Here is a 6,055-nt window from a genome sequence, read left to right on the forward strand (position 1 = left end):
GGCGTCCTTCTCGGCTCCGATCGGGCCCCGACGGTGCTTCCGCGGTGCGCGCCCGGTGCTCCCCCCAGGAGGGGGCGCTGTCTGGGGTCCGACGAGGCGGGGCGGGCGTCGAGGCTGCGCCACCCGAGCGAGCCAGCTCCGCGCACGCCCAGAAGCCGCGTTGCGGGTTCCGGGGCTGCCGGAAAGCGCGTGGCCAGCGGAGGCTCCGTCCGCGCGCAAGCGCCGCGCTGCCCCGGCCGGGCTCCAGCCTCTCCCGCCACCCTCGGGCGCGGGGTGGCTCAGCCCTAAGGGAAAGGGAGCCGAGGGCCACCGGGGCCGGGACACCCTCTCCGGGGGCCTTTTCTCGCGGCAGATGAAAGCCGCAGCTCGGCTTCCCTGCCCAGCTCCGGGAGCCCCAGCTCAGGCGGCGCGGTACCGTATTTACCCGCACAACTCCCCCCGTGGACGTCTGCAAGCTGGACGCTGGGGCTGAGTGATTAACCCAGACATCTGGGGCTGCCCAGCGCCCGACCCAGCCTCTCTGGTCCGGCTGGAAGGCGGCGCCTCATTTGCATAATAATAGCTTATCTAGACTAACAGCAACCAGGCAAAATTCATTGTCTTCAGCTGCGGCCGGAGACCCTGCAAACGGGCTGTGGCCAAAAACCCTGATTTTTCACAGCCGGGCTCTTGACCAGGCCCAGGGGGAGAGGAAGTTTGGAGCAGGGGGAGGGAGTGGGGCGTCCGCGCTGAGTTTCTGTGCTTTTCTAGTTTCAGCCTTGGAGTTTAGCTACTTTTTGGCCAAACGGGTGAAGGGCTGAGCCGTCCTGAGAGCCCCCCGCAGACACCCCATCTATCACCCCACCCGTCGTGGGAGGTTTGGTGGCCCCAGAAACCGGGCCAGCGCGCACTATGTCTGGGAGGCAGACTTTGGAGGTGGCGCAGGGCGGGCGGGGAGAGGGGGACCCGCTGGGATGGAGGAGGTGTCCGCCCGCGGCGCTGTGGGGCCCCGGTCTGGCCCCTCCAGGGTTCCAGTCCCCCACCCTGTGGACCCACCGAGAGGAGGCCCTTTCCTAGATGGTCGCCGCTCAGACTGGGGAGCAGAAGTTTCTGGACTCACCGCAGGAAAAAAGGGTGCGTGGGTGGTGGTGAGGGCATTATGTAAAGGAAACATCTTTTATACATTAACACATCTTTTTGATATTTTTTTAATATGAAGAGGAGTGGGAGGGAGAAATCCACAGATAAATAGGGTAAATGAATTTGGACCAGAATTGTACTCCAGGGCCACTGTCGGGGCGATTCGGGGCTCCAGAGGCATTTTGCAGCAGAATCGGCCCCCTCCAAAGCCACCGTCCCCCAGTAAGTAGTGCAGAGAGTGACCGAAAGGGTGGGAGATTTGCCCGGCACCCCAGGCCCGCTGTGGACAAGAATTCCCCATCGCTTCTGAAAAGATGCGAGTGTGGCATCTTTAATTAAGGAGGTGGTGGCAGCCTGAGCTGCCACCAAGCAGTCACCATGGCTGTCACTTCTTTTAAAAATCATTCTCCAGTTCCTTTAAAAATCAGGTTTGTGCGAAGGAGCCGCGTTAGTAATTGCTGCCTGCAGATGGATCTGCAGAGTTAGACGGGCAGGCAGGAGGGAGAATGGGTCCCAGCACCCAGGGACTGGCCGTTTCCAGGGGGAGGGAGGAGGGTGCCTAGGGGCTGGGGTACGGGAGAGGGTGTCTCCGGACAGTGAGGAGACAGGGTCGGGGCAGGGAGGCCCGGCTGCACCTCCCCTGTCCTCTGGGTTCATTCGTGCTCCCTGTGGGTGCAGTCTCCACCCACACTTCTTTACACCTCCCCGCCCCAGAGGGATTATCTTAGTTCTAGTGGTGGGTGGGACATCACCGCTTTTGGGGGGTGCTCTTGGGAAGGGCACCCCTGGAACACCCCAGCAAAGTCTTTTCCCGGCTGGAAAACACACGCAGGGTGTGTTGGGATTTGTGGCCTCATGGTCATAGCCCCAGGTTCCAGCCTCAGTTTCTCCCGCTGAAAGAGCAGGGAGGGCAGGGAATAAAATAAAGGGGCCAGCCCGGGCCTTGCCATTTTGTTTCCCAAAGCTCCTAAATCTGCGGGAGACGGTCTCCAGCCAACCCCGTTCTCCCGCCGGGATGTTCTAGCGGCTCCCAGGCTGTGGGTCCAGGAACTGTCCTCCCCACCCCACCCCACGCTCAGGCGAGGGGAGACCTCTGGAGCCCGCAGGCACCCTCTCCTCCTGAGGGGGGCGCCATCCAGTTTGCAGGGGCCCCGGCAATGGCATGGTGGGCCCCAGAGCCCAAGACAACTGGGCCAACCCTTGGAGAACAAAGAGCAGCCCCCAGGGAGAGGGGCGCTGCCACCCTCTGGAAGGGCACCTGCGGGCGTGGGGGGAGCCCGGGCTCCAGGCCCCAGTGCGGGGTGGCAGGGGGGCGCCATGGTGAGCATTCCTCCCAGGAGACAGGAACTTCTGAGTAAATTCCCAGCCCCGTCCAGCTTTGCACCAGTTGGGTCCAGGGTCTGAGGGAGGGGTGCTGCCCACCTGAATGGGGGAGGGTGAGCGCAGTGGGTAGGGGGGCTCCGCAGGGGTCTTAAAGGCGCCAGGACCACTCAGGAGCAGTCGCCTGTGGGATGCGCTGAGGGATGAGTGGGCAGCAGCCTCGGGACGAGAGCGGGGTGAGGGTTGCCTGGGCACGTGCAGGGAGGAGAAGGGTCGTGGCTGACACAAGTGGAGGAGAGGAGGCTTGGAGAGATGGCTGGAGCCTCAGGCAGGACCTCTCCCGCCCCCACCTGCACCCAGTTGGGTCCTCAGCCTAAGGCTGATCCCGAATCCCCCCAGCTGTGCTCAGCCCCGTCCTAGCTCGGCGAATGCAGGGAAGCACCCCAGAGCTTGCACTGCAAGGTCAGGCTCCTTCCCAGAAAATCAGCAGGTCAGCGTTCCCACCTGCCAGGTGGGCAGGTTCTTCCCATTTGGTTGTTGACGGGCGCCTGTAGTGGATCCACCTGGAAAGGACTTCGGATCCCAGGAAAGCAAGACTCCGTGTCTGTCTGTCTGTCTCTCTCTCTCTCACACACACACACACCCCACTGCTGTTTTCCCAAGCTGGGGAAAGGGGTGTGGGGTAAGACCGGCTTCTTTTAGCCCCTGTGGTTCAGGAAGGAAAGATCCTGGGGCTGTCTACACCGGCGCTCCCACGGATGCTCAGGGAGGCAACTGAGGATAGACAGCTGGGCCCTGGGTCCTGGCTGGGGTGGGGCAGGGCAGGGCAGAGGGTGGGGTCAGGCAAGGGTAGGGTGGGGCTGGAGCGACACTCAGCAGCCACCTGCCCGGGGCAGCCTGCTGGGGTGCCGGGAAGTACCTGCCCTACACTGGCTCGGGTGTGCCTGATGTTTTATGGCCATTTGATTCCCAGAGGCTGGTGGCCAGCCTGGCAGGACTGTGCGGGTGGTGGGCGTGGTAGGTGTAGCTGGCATCCCACTGAGCAGGGGCCACGCTCTGTACTGGGTGCTTCTTGAACTCCACCCCTTAGCACGGCTCCTAGGAGGCTTTATTAAACCACATTTAAAGACCAGGAAACACGCTCAGAGGGGTTAAGTAACGCGCTCGTGAGTAAGTTAAGCTTCAGGAGAGGGATTGACCCAGGTCTGGCGTCCAGGAGCTGAGGGGCCTAAGAGGAGGCGCCAGGGGAGGTCTGGCTGGTGTGCAAATGGGGTCTGCAGGGAGCCAGTCAGCCCTGCGGTTGCTTGAGTAGTGGGGTTTGGTGTGAGAGCCACCCCGAGTGTGTGTGTGTGTGTGGGGGTGACTCGTCCTTTGACTTCCCAGACTCTGGTGAAACCCAGCAGCCTGGGGCCAGAGTCCAACAGAGGACAGAGTTTTCCTGCCTCTTGCCCCCTCCTCCCCGGCGGCCGCGGCCGTCAGTTCCAAATGCCCGAATAACTAGTCACCGTGCCCGTGAGCCAGCTCCAGGGTCCCTGGACCGCCCGGCCGCACTGACCCGGCAGCCGTGCCCACGCCTGGCCTGCCGCGGACATGCGCCTGCAGAATGCACGGAGCAGCGGCTGGGGAGCGGAAAGGTGTGGGTGCAGACCTGAGCTGCTCTGCCCTGGCCCGCTCAGTTACCTCAGCCAAGTCATTTTCTTTCTTGCCCCCCGAGTTTCTCCCTGTAAAGCCATCATTGGGAGCACGCAGCCGGGGCCGCCCGCCTAGCCTCCACGGCCCATGCATCTGGGTTCATTCGGGCAGGTTTACGGAGATTCCAAAACCTTTAGAAAATACTGAACCAGCGCCAGCCAGCCGCGGGTACACTGCGCAGCCAGCGCACACAGCCCGGGAGCCTGCCACTGACAGCCGAGAGCGTGGGGACTCCTAGGAGAGCGGCGAGCTCCTGTCCCGGCTGCGCAGGTGGTGACGCCGGTGCAGAGCTACGCAGCACCCGGTCGGGAGGCCCGGGAACGCCCTGGGCGACCAGCCCACCCCTCCAGTCCTGACCTCACCTGCGGGCCACGCAGGGGGTGAGGAAGGGCGCGTTATCTTCCCTGGGCTCCGCAGCAGCACCGGGCTCACTGCTGGCGGCACATGGCAAGGGGACTAATTCCAGGCACTTTCTATAGGTGGCATCGTGCTCCTGGAAATGGCGGCCTCGGAAGGGAGAGGCTCTCTCAGAGGTATCTCCAGACACTGGGGAAGCCACGGCAAGGTCCACACGGCCCGGGTCCAATGGCCCAGAGAAGGGCACTAGAGGTGCCCGCGGAGTGTTGGGAGACGGTCCTCCCAGACTCGGGGGTCACTGGTCCAGGTGCTCCTGCTTCTCGGGGACCGCCTGCCTGCTGGAGAGCTGGGGGTCTCTGCGGGGCTCGCCCTCCCCTGCAAACGGTGGAGGGAGAGGCCTCACCCCACAGACAGCGGGGAGTGCTGGGTGGGCCACTCCGGGTCCACCCCAGCGTTCAGTGCAGCGCCAGGCTGTGCCACCCAGCACAGCCAGGCCCCAGCCTGCGGTCCTCCCCGCCCCAGGCCCTGGCCAGGGGCCACTCTGCATCCAGAACCCCGAGGGCAGGAGGCCAAAGCCCTGCCCCGGTAGGCAGGGGACGGCCAGAGCCGGGAGGGAGAAGGCCAGCGAGCGGCCCCCTGGACACAGGACTTGGAGGTTAGGCCCAGGCAGGGGCCCAGAGGGACGCGCTGACCGCACGTCTTGGGGCTCCGTCCTGGGGTCCTGGGGTCCTGGGGCTCCACCCTGCGCCAACTGCCCTCTGAAAGAGACCCCCGTGACCTCTCCTCCCTGCCCGGGCCTCGGGCGTCCGTGGGTCCAGTCCTGCAGCTGGGCCGCCGGCCGGTCACTGCGGGCAGCAAGCGGCCTGACCTCAGGGAGTGGCCGGCAGGGCGATGGCAGGGACGGAGGCGACAGCGACGCTGCTCACCGCTCCCTCTGCCGCGCGGCCGGCTCCAGGCTGCCCACGCGGGACCGGGCACCGCGCCCGCGGGCCCTCGCTGGCTGCCCGGGCGCACGCGGCGCCTGCCCCGGAGCCCCGCTGGGCCCTCGGCCAGGCCTGGCGCCGAGGCGGTGGGAGCCACGGGCAGCGGGTCTCAGATGCCCGCAGGACGGGCAGGCCTGGGAGACAGCTGGGGGGCACCCCGAACCCCCAAGTCACAGTCCAGGTCTCTTTCCTCCCCACCTTCCCCCCGCCAGGCGCCGGGCTCGGTTTCTCCAGATCCTGGGCCTTGGCTCAAACGCATCCCAGACTCGCTCACGTTATTATTATTATTGTTTTTAAACAAAAGCAATTAGATTTCCATCCCGGCTCATTTGCATTTTCACCTCGGAAACAGCTGCGGGGAGCGGCACGGAAAAGGGGGGGCGGGGAGCCGGGCAGAGGCGGGCGAACCCCTCGGAGCGCCACATCTGGCCGGGCCGCGCGGCCCCCGCCCCGCCCCCCGGCCCCCCCGCTCCCGGGCCCGCCCCGCCCGCTCCCGGGCCCGCGCGCCGCGGCCGGCTCGGCGGCGCGCTCATCGATCGGCGGGGCCGCGGCGCGCGGGCGGAGAACAAGGTATAGCCTGTATT

This window comes from Miniopterus natalensis, chromosome 17, assembly GCF_054644295.1.
Source record: "Miniopterus natalensis isolate mMinNat1 chromosome 17, mMinNat1.hap1, whole genome shotgun sequence".
In the NCBI taxonomy this organism is placed as follows: domain Eukaryota; kingdom Metazoa; phylum Chordata; class Mammalia; order Chiroptera; family Miniopteridae; genus Miniopterus; species Miniopterus natalensis.